The sequence below is a fragment of the Haemaphysalis longicornis genome, unplaced genomic scaffold (assembly GCF_048455015.1).
Source record: "Haemaphysalis longicornis isolate Haplotype H1 unplaced genomic scaffold, Haemaphysalis longicornis Haplotype H1 scaffold_6, whole genome shotgun sequence".
NCBI lineage: Eukaryota > Metazoa > Arthropoda > Arachnida > Ixodida > Ixodidae > Haemaphysalis > Haemaphysalis longicornis.
Window position 1 is genome coordinate 155,203,067 of NW_027526407.1, and position 13,780 is coordinate 155,216,846.

At 44.7% G+C, this 13,780-nt stretch overlaps 1 long non-coding RNA gene across 1 annotated transcript; it reads right to left on the minus strand.

Moving 5' to 3' along the window:
- Positions 1 to 7,142: 7,142 nt before the first annotated feature.
- LOC144141219 (uncharacterized) lies at positions 7,143 to 13,485 on the minus strand. Its single transcript, XR_013316486.1, has 3 exons — positions 13,209 to 13,485; positions 11,684 to 11,953; positions 7,143 to 8,790 (listed from the first exon to the last, which is right to left on the minus strand). It is a non-coding gene; the product is annotated as an uncharacterized LOC144141219 (long non-coding RNA).
- Positions 13,486 to 13,780: the final 295 nt, after the last annotated feature.

The window sequence follows — 13,780 nt, forward strand, 5'->3', positions numbered from 1 at the left end:
CTTTTCATTCTGCTCGCGAGTGTGAATGAGGAGTGTTTTGCTCGAGACCCGCCCAAATATGCATTGCTTTCACACCGTTCGGCCTCCCCAATGACGTTCCGGGCATGGCGCCGTCTTTCACGCACAACGCTTACCTCCGGTGGCGGAGAATCGCCCGTGCAGTGACGCGGGAAACACGATCAGTTTATTTGACACTAGAAGGGGCACAAGTCTCCCAAAAGGTTGGGTACAATAAAAACGTGCAAATCTTACCTTCAACCACCTCGCAGAGGCACAACCGCGTTGTTTTAGATGCGACTGCATCTCATTCACTCGCCTTGTCCCTCCATACGGCGTTGTTGTTGTCCGTCCAAAACCCTCCCCCATTCTCCTCGCCACGCGAGCTGCGCTCTCCGCCGCTCACCCCCTCTGCTCTCCGATAGCGAACACGCTCTCGCGAGGGGCATTGGATTGGATTGGTTTGGATTGGATTTGGATTCGATTGGATTAAAGTGGATTGTGTTGGATTGTGTTGCGTCATAGCCGCGCCACGTTGCGTGGTAGCCGCGGTCGTTCCAGCACCGGCATTCCGATTTCGGGCACGTGCATAGACTCGATCTTCACTGCAAATTGCACGGTGGTCCCGTTACTTCACCGTCCGCTACCCGTACACTTCAGCGACCACAAGGCCGTCATCATTAACGTTAAGCCGCGTGTTAAATAAAGAATACATCATACGCGTTCCTCCCACGTTTCACGCAATTAGAGAATCAACCCAACGGAAACACCAAGTGAACCCCTAAGATGCGTCGCATCTCCATAGGGTTCCCCTCGCGGGAAGGTGGGGTAATTTTTAATGTTTTTAACGAGGCACTCTCAGCGATCCCTGCATTTAGGCCTCGCGTCGGCTCGCTGGCGTATTCCGTCGGCTCGAAGGTCGGTGGCACGGAGGCGAAGTTACAGTCCGTCGCACGTCAGTCCACGCTGGTCCCACAATGTTCGCAACGAGCTTCGGTCGTTGGGAAACACTTCACATCCATTCGTGCGGCCGCAAGTTCACATCGACAATAAATTTTTGGCGACGCTGGAGCTCACACGACACACGACACCAACTGGCAGCCATTTTGTAAGGAGGCGTAGAGGAGGAAGGGGTGAGGGAGGAGGAGAAGGAGATGGAGGAGGCGTGGGAGTTCTTAATACTCCCACTAGGACAAACACAGTATTTACAGCTAGATACTGCGTTTTGTAAAGAGGTAAAATCGCGGTAAATGCGCCTATTTACGGCGGCTTGTCGCCCCCGGTGTAAACTGGCAGTTTTTCCACCATCATACTACCACACGTGGGGTCAGGCCGCCTGCCGTGAAGAGTTTAAAAGTTCTATTCCAGCCAAAAAACTCCAATTCAGGCTAACTTGTGTTTTGTGTGTTCGAGGGTGTCGGAATGGCGCAATCGAATAGACGTCGGCTTCATTACTTGAGAAACGCATTGTGTAAGTTGGCTCTCCTGTGGTGCGTTTTAGGCACAACAATTTCGATTTTGCTGTTTGAATTTGGACATGAATTACATTGGCTTGCTTTCAACTGGAGAAAGGGCCAATTACCTTGAATGTACTTCTAGGTCCATGGCCATACCCACCAGCTCACGGCAAAGTACAGGCGGCGTTGTTCGACTATCTGGACAAGATTTTTGTCATTGCCGTGATTTAGAGTTCGAGCTTTTTAAGCACACTACTGGCATAAAGTGTTCGTGATTTTCTTTTGTCTATTCTTTTATTTTTATCTCTTTCTTCCTATTTATTCTGCACTGCAATCTATCGGGCCTTTTCTCTCTCCCTTCCCCCGCCGAGTAGCGTGTCGGCATCGAAATTCCCGCTTACACCTCGGCTTTCTCTTCTAATAAAAAGTCTACTCTCTCTCTCTCTCTCTCTCTCTCTCTCTCTCTATATATATATATATATATATATATATATATATATATCAACTAGAGAAAGCTTCGCGTTTGAGCCGTCTTCACCCACGATCATCATGATCGTCGTAAAAATTTTCGTTCCTGCACTGCGTTTTGGTGCGCACGGTCGCCATGAGTGACACAAAGAGAGCTCCGCTTTAAAAAAACACATGATGGCATATTTCCTTTATCGGCATAACCTTCAAATCACCCCAGTAACATAGGGCTCCATACTCGTGAGCAAAGCCGATCCCTAAAGAGCGATTCTGCCTGCAAAGATAATTCCCAAACAAAGTGGCATCGCGTCAGACAGGACGGGACGGGAAGTGGACAAACATTTGCTCTTCTCGCGCCCTCCCGTCCCTTGCGATGGCACTTCCTTTCGAAGTTATGTAACAACTGCCCCAGGTTTCAACGCCCCTCAAGAATAGTTTCCTCGTCGATTCTGTTTCCTTCCCCTTAAACACACGCCGATAAAGCCTGTTGCCTGCAGATGCCGTACAATGCACTCTCCCATTGTGCTAGAGCTATGCTGTTTGGCGTTTAACACAATTAAAAGTTGGGCGAGTTGGTGGTACATTCTGGGAATAAGCGCGAAAAAGACGACACGCAGAAAAAAAGCACAGGTAAACACAGGAGCGCGCCGTTTTGTGTGCTCTTTTCTGCGTGTCGTCTTTTTCGCGCTTATTCCCAGTTTAGTGTTATTTGGAAATTTCCTTTGTGTTCGCGTTCATTCTCCCATTTCTTTCCCGAGCTTCTCCTTGAAAGCTTGAACTAGCAATAAATCGACAGATAATAAATATATGCACATAACCTGAAAATGGACGTATGTAGCACCTCAAAAACAGCGCAGAGACGGGGACGCAAGAAGTTACAAACTAGGGCGCTCTAGTTTGTAAATTCTTACGTCCCCGTCTCTGCTCTCTTTTTGTAGTGTTAAATATGCGTGCACAACTAGCCCAACGTCAAGCCTTATGACGTATGTAAATTTCTATGGTGTGGCTCTTTCAAATTGTCCTTTGATGACAGTAATAGCTGAAAAGGACGAAAGAAAAAACAAGCTTTGTTGCTGCCACAGGAAACTATTTGAGTTTATTACGGGGCGAACAGTCCATGAAACTAAGGTGGGCCAAAATTCTCTAGCCAATATTCGTGCTACTGCACATAGGTTCGGTGCATCTGCCCCGCTACTTCCAAAGCTTTTCTTCCAAGTCTTGCAAAGCTTTTCCAAGAACCACCACATCGCCATGAACGCGTCACGTAGCGTACCACTACTTCCACCAGAGTCCTTATTCTTCCTTTAAATACAAATGAGTGGCTATGTCGGCGCACGCCATTTTCAAAGGTCATCAAAGCCGGGTTCGAGTAACGACGGCGGTAACGACTCGCGCCACCGTGAAGCCGACAAATCGTCGCCATAAAAACTTCCGAGCTTCCGTTCCGTAGGTCAACCTCTCTTTGGGACGCATTACTCCCGACTGTAAGAGCTTCCAGTTTTACTGCCTCCTGAAGAAGCAACACCACGATCCCGACCTGCGCACGGCACGTGAGGAATGCCACACGCTATTACCAATAAAGCCAAACTGTGCTCAAGGGTGCAATTATGGCTTTCCTCAAATACACCCTCTAACCGCTGGGGATGCCCTTCTGTTGCTCTTAATTCGGGCATTAGCGTTTTGTTTTTTTTTTTTGCACTCGTTTTGCTGACGTTAACCGCGGAGCAACCGCTGGAAAGGTGCAGTCTCCGAGTCCCTCCTACTCCCCCCGGCCGCTTCTCTAATTGCCAACTGCAGCAAAGCAAACAAACCAACGATCGCCGAAGGTTGCCGGGACTATTTTTTTTACGAGGGCACCCGGCCGGTAGGTCGTCACCCGATGAAGTCGCGTGCGGTCGTGGAGGCTTCGTTGTTCGGTCGACCTAGGCGCGCCTTCGCCGCCCGACCATTAGAAGAGTGGGTGCCCTGGATGGGCGTCGCATCACGTGACCCTACCGCTCCACAGGAAGTGAGGCCCTCGTGATTCCACCTCGTTAAATGCATCTTGGCCGGAAACGTATTTAAGACTGCCCGATGTCGGCATTGTATTTTCAGCACCGTATAGTTCACAATGCGGCAATCCGGACTTTCCTCGGAAACGTCGGTTTATTCTTCGAAAAAATCTGTAGGGGTTCTTCGTCATTTCACCGAAAGTTCCACTTCGCATGCATTTCAGCTGCGCTATTTATGCATTCGAACGTTGTATCGGCTGCAAGAAAAATTAATTTTCACGGGATACGCTTCGCGCTAAGATAGAGAAGGAAGGAAGGAAGGAAGGAAGGAAGGAAGGAAGGAAGGAAGGAACGAACGAACGAACGAACGAGCGAACGAACAGTACAGGAAAGGCACGGAGGTTAACCAGGATACTGTCCGGTTGGCTACCCTACTCAAGGGGGGAGAGGATACGGGAAATGAAAGGGAAAGAAAGGGCAGCGGTACATATTAAAGGATAAAATGTGAGGAAGAAAATTAGAAAAAACACAAGACGTGACCATGGCAACTACAAAGGCAGTACAAAGGACGTACACAAAACCTGAAAATTCGCAAACCAAGGCGATACACTGATACAACTGGCGAGCTAAAGGTGCTGCACAGTAGTAATGTCCCTACAATCGTTCAGACAGGGCCATGTCATTCAAAAAGCAAAGTAAGGCTTTTGTAGCCTTTTCGGCCTGTGACAGACAACGCCTATGACACAAAATTGCCTGTGCTGTAAAGGCGTGGTCGTCGAGTCAGCGAAGTGTGGTTGAGAGCGGTTGCCTCGGCGTTATGAATCGGTCACAATTGTACAGTAGGTGTTAAGTCGTCTCGTCGGTGGCGCACACATCACAAGCAGGGCTGTTGGCCATTCCAATGGTGTAGGAGTACTCGGTGAAGGCAACACCTAGCCACAGGCGACAAAGTAAGGTGACGTCCGAGCTTGGTACGTTATTAGGTAGCCGGCGCTGCAAATCCGGGTCGAGCGAGTAAAGGCGCGCGTTCGAGAACTCTCGTGTGTTCCACTTAGCGAGAGTGACTTCGCAGGCAATGGACCGCAGCGACCTTGCTGCATCAGTGCGTGCTAGAGGGATGCAGCTCAATCTTGCACTTTTGTGGGCGCCATAAGCCGCTCTATCCGCATGTTCGTTCCCAGTTATGCCGCACACACTAAAAATTTTTACGCCCAAAAGGGTGCTTCAGCTTGTCGCCGCAGGAGCACCCTAAAAACTGAATATTTTACGCCCTTTAGGGTGCTTGGATTTTGTCGCCGCAGGAGCACCCTCTGTGAAGCACCCCAGAAGACAGGTGCCTTATAAACACCCTTTTCCGCCTAAAAGTATCCTAGGGTGCTACTTAGCACCCCAATCTGTAGGAGCATCTTCTGCAAAAGCACCCACCTAAAGGGGTACAAAACGGGTGCGTCATCCTCGGTTCACAGGTGCAGCAGGTGTGAGACCACATATTGCACAATATCACACACGATTATGGTATGAAACGTTCGTGCTTTCCAAGCTCGGTTCTGTGAGACATTCCATTGAAGCTCAACATCAGCTGATAATTTCCTTGAACTTGTGTCACCGATTGTTAAAACATCAATTTAAAAAGTCAGGAGCCACATCTCAGTACAGTTATAACTTTAGAGGTAGTTGATTATCCAAAGCTTCGTAAAAAACCAATTATATGTTCACTTTGCCGAACAGCAGTACACATCCTTCGAGATTCACTGCAGAGCCTAACCATGCTGTGCAGTGAAAGCAATTAGGTGTGCAACACTTCAACCACACAAAACTTCCTTGAACCTTAAAACCCTTGGCTTCTTAGTATTGCATCAAACTTCCAATCAAGGTAGCTACCTGCAATGTTTAGTGCCTTATTCTTGAGCTGAGCAGGAAGGTTCAATATCAAGGAAGACCAAATGCGAAATGTATAGTTTCCTCCGTAATGCGGCTCATAATATAGTTCCCTCCGTACTGCGGCTCATAATCTACTTATAAAAGTTGGGTACCCAAGCCATTTATTTTCGTTTGCATTATTCTTTTTGCTTTACGGAAAAATATTCATATGGTACAGCACTTGCAAGGTTTGGTGGTATTTGGAGTTTTATAAACATACCTTTAGACTAAATGACCCCACATAGTAATAACAAGAACTGCAAACATCACAGAACAATGCATACAAGTTCCCTGGTGAAGCCCATGGTTGAAATGTAATGCCATTGTTCAGAAAACATTATTTTATCATGAGGCTAGCTTGTACATGGTGCCTTGCATTATGTCCCTGCCGGTGGATGTGGGGTCATTTGTCACTGTTGCAAATGAAAAGCCAACAGCCAGGGCCCATTAGTTTTGGCTAGTATTACGAGGTGCCTCACGGTAAGCATTCTACGTCGATAGACTTTTTTAGAGTTGACTAGAACTGAAATCAGCAAAAGATTCTCTACAAAACATTCATTCTATCCGCAGCTTTAGGGTTTGCTAATTTCCATAGTTGGGTTTCTTCTGCCTTTCTTAACATTTTTATTTTGATAAGAAGGTGCACAACCAAAAGCAAAAAGCTTTTCTGTAAACCTTTGGTAGCTATATAATTGTTACAAAATATTTTACTCTAAATATGGCAGCTTAAACTGAGAATATTTGCATTCAAAAACATTAAAATAAGTTTAAATTGATCATAAATTTTTAGCTGTTTTTACGCAAAACTGTACATGGGATATGAAGTGCACCACAAGGAGGGCTTTGGATTAGCTTTAGCAAATTTGGGACATTTAAGGTGCACTGAAATCTCTACACATGCGCTTTTTCACTTTCTGTATCCACCAGGAAAATGGCTGCCAATTTAGACAGCGATTCTAAATAGTAGTTGACGTGCATTTTAAAATAATCACAAACATTATAGCCACAAAATTAATTTTTACAAGTTGTAGACATTGCCCGTTACACCAGACATTGGACTACACTGTCAAGAGCTTTGACATCTACAATGACGTCTACAAAGCAGGCTTATACTGGTAGAATGTTTCATACCATAATTACTGTGTGTTCAGAGCTCACGTGTGAAGTATGGATACTGCTGCTTCAGCAAGAACCGAGGATGAGCACCCTTCCTGGTTCTGAAAAAAAATAACAGAGGAAATTCCTTAAGCAGGATTCTGAAACGGGGTTGAATGAAACAAGAATGAACAAGAAATTCTTTCAAAACATGTAAAGCAATGCAAACAAATATTTATTTCAACTTATTTCTACAAAAGACCACCTCATGAAGACTGGTGGTGGGGTATTGGCTCAAAAAAAAAAGCAGAGAGCACTTATACAAATGCTACAGGGAGCCTTCGCAGCCAACAATTGTTTGAACACACCTAAACTAATCACTGTTCAACAAACTCATAAAAAATGTTTGAATGCATAAAAAACCAGTGGTAAACACAGGAAACAGTTAAAACAGAATGACGGCACAAGTTTGTCCCCTCGTTCTCTTCTGTGTCCTGGGTTTTCCTATGGTTTTTCATCCATTCAAACATGTACCAGCTAGCCCAGTCCAACGCCTTGGTATCATAAAAATATGGATAGTCAATCCTTACACAAAGTTGAAAAAAAAAGAAAGTATAAAGTAGGTGACAAAATTAAAACAACAGCAAATTGGTTGGCTTTTAATTTTACATGATAATATAAAAAATAATGGCATGAATGAAAGTGAGCAGCACACGAAGTACATTGTTGCTAGCCCGACATTCCACTTTGAAGCAAAATGTCCGCTTTCAACACTACATAGGCTAAACATGCAATGAGGCATTCCTTTAGGCACACAAAATGGCGCTCTTTGCCCTCGCTGGCCTTGCGCCATGAAACACCAACCATCATCATCATAGGCACACAAAATATACCATAATTGTTAAAAAAGCTACGAATTAGTTGAAAAAACCTGACCACGACAAATTGGAATTAGTTACTAGATACAGTTTCAGAAATACACAGCGACATAATATAAAAATAAATGGTTCCCATACAAAGATTGATCATAACAAAAATTCAGGACATTTATCAGACTGGCATCAATGTGCAAAGCAGCTTAATGAAGGAAGACGGTCTTCACTAAAAACATGTTAATATTGGGAGCTTATGTGCTTCCCTGCAAGTTGGGTGTGTAAACCCACTGACATCTTAACTAACCCGCCTGAATCATCACTTGATAGCCATTAAGGAATTTTACGAATTGGTTTATTGTAGCCAGCTGTCTAGTTTATTTCCCTATTTTTCTTGGCATTTCGTGTCTAATTCTAAATTTGGTGACTAGATAGCTTTTACTATGGTCATGCACTGGTGACAACGAATATTTGATTTTACTTAAAAAAAAATTTCAGTTTTGTTTTATTGCTCACCAGCCAACGATCTGAAATATCAGAGGCGCTTAAAACGTATGTTGGCATTTCCTTCCTGCAGCGTAGTACAACTAATCATGACTTTTACCATAATTTGTTCACAAATCGTAATATGTGGAAAGTATTCAGCTTAATGAAAATGTCATTTCAGAAGCATGCACAATCAACAAGGCCTCAATGACTCTCATGACGTGGTCCACTTGTTTCTGTCACAAATAACCTGAGTGCAGACACATTCCACCGAAGACGAAGGTAACATGCCCTCTTGGGTGATGAATATTTAAAAAGCCTTACGAGTAAATTTGCTGCTGAGCACATGAAATTGTGGCATTAAAACAAAAGATCCCTCTGCGGCATCTTTCACTTGGAGGAGCGCTTGACCACAAACTTTGAGAAGCTGGAAAATGCTCCATGAACCGCTCCAGCCAGCAGAAACGATGCAGGACACAAGTTGGTAGGCGGACCGTTGGCATCCTGCGATTGTGAAGATATTTCTGTTTAGTAGATGCTCTAGATGCTCTTCTTTTTGTACCACTGTTTATTTCACCTTTAACAAGCAGCTGAACTCCTTAACGTTCGCATAATAAAATGCTGCAATGCGGAACAGTTAGCAGGGTTGCCTCAATTTTGCTTTTCTACGAATTAACACAATGTAGGTAATCTGCACACAACTACAATCAAACTACAATTTTCACCTACTTCACTGCTAACATCAGCGTTTGACTGCTCAAGCACAAATACAGGTTAGACATGTGAGCAATCTGCTAAACGTATCCCCACAAACTGAACAATCAGGCATCAGAAATCGGCAAGGAAGGAGGTGTCACGTTTAAATGGCACTTTTTTTGTTCAAAACATAAACAACACCTGGAAGCTTGAAGCGTGAGAGGGGGTCTTTCACGCTGACAATGTCAGACCATAGCTTGCTAGTGGGCACCTGCACGATGTGCACAATGTGTTTCTTGAAAATGCGTGCGAAAGTTTGATTGATGTGTAGGACGAGAATTGCAGCACATTTTGACACAGGCCTTGTGGACGCTTCTGCCTGCTAATGTCAATGTGGATTCTTGCTAGTCGCCCTCTTCGCTTCTTTCTGAATATAATGCTTTAGGCATTATATTCAGGACAGTGACTGCATCAAAACGTGCAGCAATTACCTACGTCCCACACATCGGTGAAACTCTCGCACACATTTTCCAGACACGCAGTGCATACATTGTGCATGTGCCCACTAGCAAGCTGCGTTCTGACATTGTCAGCGTGAGAGACCCCCTCTCACGCTCCAAGCTTCCGGGTATTGTTTATTAGATTCCATGCGCTGAATGCAAATCAGTGTACATTGGCGAAACGGGCAATCTGCACAGAAGATTAATGCAGCACTGGAACGAAGTGAACAAGGGCCATGCAAAAACAAGTCCCCTGGCAGAGCACCGTGAGAGGACGGGACACGTGGTCGACTGGAACAAGACAAAATTACTGACAACTGAGTGCAATCTATCTTCTCGATTACTGCTCGAGTCCCTCATTGTTCAGACGACGCCCAACATTATCAACATAATGGATGGCAATCTGCACCATATCTATGCAAACTCATTGCGCCGCGTAATGCCCAATATATAGCTTCGTTTTCCACGACACATGCTCACCGTGAACAAGCAACAAACCGTTAAATGGCTTTCTTGACTTGGTCAGTGACCTACGTTTCATCACTGCAATAATGCTTTTACCTGCCTACACGGCATTCCGTCAAACACTGGACTACACCACATGAGCCATTGGCGTTCTTAACCTGCACCAGAGTATATAACCTTTCACTACTGCTATGAGATAGACCCATAAACGCACTTCAATATGGCCTTTATATTTAGCTCTTGGAAACATTATGTATAATTTTACCTTTAAGTTGCACCTGCTACAGCAGCTGGTACTATACCAAAAACATGAAAAAAAAAACGGTGGTTTAACACGCCAAAGCTACACTTGGGATATGGGGAGCACTGTAGGGGAAGGCTTCGCATTAATTTTGACCATCTGGGTATTTTTGTGCGCATCGAAATCTCCAAACACGGGCGTCTTTACGTGTTGCCTCCATCTGAAAAGCGGCTACACCAAGCGGTATCTAACCGACATTCGCCTCCACAGCACACCACCCTAGCCACGGCAGTGGGTTAAACATATGAAATAAAGCGAGTTTTGGAGTGCAAATGAAAATATTAATCACACGTCTTATTTTCCCAATCGATGTACCTTTTGAAATCCACCATGCAATCCCCCCTCCCCTACAGGCCTACCAAAACACCTTTGTCTCAAGAGGTAATCAGGCTGTTGTGAATGAAGTAAGTATTTACAATCCGAGACTTGCCACCGTTAAAGTCATGCACTTTGTTTTAGAGATAAGCGACATTTGCCATTTGCAGCACCAGGAGTTAATTGTGTTAAGATCAGATTGAAAGCATTGACGGTAGTAGTTGAAAGAAATTGTGTGATAAATTACAACATCATCTGCAAATAGACCTACATGGGAGGATATGCAACATGGAAGATAGACCAAGCAACCTGCCTGGGGGGACAACAAAGTGGCACGAGCAAAAGAAGTATATAGTTATTAGAAGTAAACTGCATTTGAGAAGAATGAAAATCTTTTGCTCAAGTGAGGACATTAGGGTGAAGTTTGAGAAGTAGTCTGTGGTGTGCAATGCGATTGAATGCTTTAGAAAAATCGAGAAAAACTACCGCAGTTTGTAAGCCTGTGTCAATGGATCAATGTAGATCGTGAACAAATCCTGAAAGTTGTGTTTCTCAAGTAACCCTTGTGAAAACCGTGGTGATACTCGAATGTGATATTGTGATTTTATAAATAATTAGCGACCTGAGAGTGGATGAAATGTTTCCTGACCTTGCATATGGTGCTTGTTAGGGAAATTTAATGGTGAAGTACCGTCTCCTGATTTAAAGACTGGTGCTACCTCGACTATCTTCCAACCATTGAGATTAGTGCTTGTCATGAGAGACTGCGAAAAAAGCGCTGTCAGAATTCTACAGACTGCGGGATGTACTTTTCGGTATAGTATGATTATTACCAGTATGATCTGAAGTAGACCAGTTTGTATTGCAAGTTTAAAACCATATCGAAAGATCCTAAATGTTTGCTTGGCTTGATTACATACGAATACTTGCTTCAAAGTCAGCTCAATTTCTCTTCTTGCCCTTTAGTCGTCAGCCCCAGATTCTCTTCAATATCTCTGCTAAGCAATGACACGCTCCATACGCACAGCACTGCTTCATGAAAATGTTTCAAATAATCAGAGGCCACAGCACTGCTAACAGGTATACATCATGGCAAGTTCCACAACATGCAATAACTAACCTGAAAATACATAATCGGTGGGTGCACCGATATGGCAGCAGTGCCTGGACCGATGTGTCGAGCAAATGCGCTGACTTCTGAACGGGTGGTCCAAGCGGCCAGATGATGGATGAATGACCATTCCTGGCGGCAAAGCGTACGGAGCACCAACGAAAGGCCAGGCAGTACTTGGGTACAGCAGGTGCAGTGTCGGTTGGCCAAGGGAGGCCCTGGCAAAGCCTTTGAAACTGGACTGGAAGGCAGCTGACCCAGGACAGCCAGCAGCAGCACCTGCAGGTGCATAATCTGTGAGTGTGCTGACACTTGTTGAAATACAAGAAGAGCACACACAAAGCACGAATGCTTACATCAAGTAGATTTTTAATCGTTTAAAGACAGTAACCTCCAAGGCACTAATAAGAACATTCCCGGAACACCCCAAGTGAAATTTAGGTCACAGTAAGAATGTATTTATTAGACCCGCAGGTACTGTGAGTGGGGTATGCATGATATATGCAAAGCTAGCTACTGAGCTAATTTGCATGGAACGCATGCTAGCAGCTCATCTGTATCCCTTGCTTTCAATCGGAACTGGTGTGTGATAGTTGAGGCTCCTCCATTTCAATGTCTGACTTGTATCTGCACGTTCAATTCTCCAATATAAATCGAGTTGAGTGAGTGCCTACAGCTTTCTTGTTAGTCTCTGTATGGCCTGCGGTTTTGCGAAAATGAGAACTTGCGAATTGGCTCAATTTTCTGCACTAATTTAAACAATACATATGCCTCTGATATCAAGCCCCAGACTTCCCGAGAGCTACTCTGACACAATCGGCAGGCGCCTCGTAGGCGTTGTGAAATCTCCCCCACTACCCCGAGACTATGCTAACTCCCTGCGAGGCCACATGCGCGCATTTCACCTTCAATTTGCACGTATGTGAATTCTATACCTCTATGAACTCTCAGACGGGCGTCGTCATATTCGTGCCGGACTCGTGAAACTCGGCAACGTAAATACCGCACTCGCTCGCTGGCGCGCGGCCCGAACTCTCTCACCGTTTCCGGCCCTTGCATACTATTTTCTCCACCTTGCACTTTGTAAATTCTCATGTTTATGGAATCACGTGTACGCGTTTTCACATGCACTTCCAGGGAACCTCCTGTTCATGTTATTTCTTGGTATACCGCGGGTATTCACGAAGGAGGACTAATCACAGCGTTGTGCCACTCACGCGAAATTGCGACTGCGATCTGCAACCGCAAAGGCACTGTTTGAGAGACACATAAACAAACGCCCCGGTGTTAAAGAGCCTTGCGTGATGTGAAATTATTAGCAGCCGTGTACCATAGCGCGAGCATCGTAGCCAAGGTCTACCTTCAGCGTAAATTGATGCTGACTTCTGCGGAAACGGTGGACTGGGCGCCAAACAAGTATACTAACTCACGTAGGCTCTCAGAGCAAACGAGATGGGGGTCTAGCGAATTACTGACCCATAAACACCAGAACTCGTTCCAACCAAATACAGAATAATAAAAAATGCGTACTTACCCGAGCAAAAACGATGTTTCCAACGTAAAATTCTCCTTCACTGTCGTCTTCATCTCGCGGACACACGAACACGCTTTGTTCTGATGCAATGTCATCCACTTTTGACGCGCAGTATTTTATACGGCGATGATCGTTCTTCCGGGGTCCCCATGTTCAACACACGCGTAGGTTAGAAGGGTAGACATCACCCATAAAGCTTCTATAACTATGATTTAAGCTTGAAATAGATAAAACAGATTAAATCACGCCACCAACCACTCGGCACAAAACGCCATGAAAAAACACACACAAAAGTGAGAGATAGTTGCCAGACTTCAAATGCAGCACCTCAATGTTTGACGAAAATTGTGTTACTACTGTAATGTTGGTAATTATCTTTCTGCTTTCAAAGCCTAAAATGTGTTTATAACTTAAATTTAAGGTTTTTAAACACAAAAAATGAATGCACATAAAGTAATTGACATATATACTGATATTGTAAAGAGGTTTGACGTTTGTTTTGGTTTTGTTTTCACGGCGGGCTTCTCAAGAGAGAACGTGCGAGAAAACGAGCTACTTTGGGTTTAGGAAGA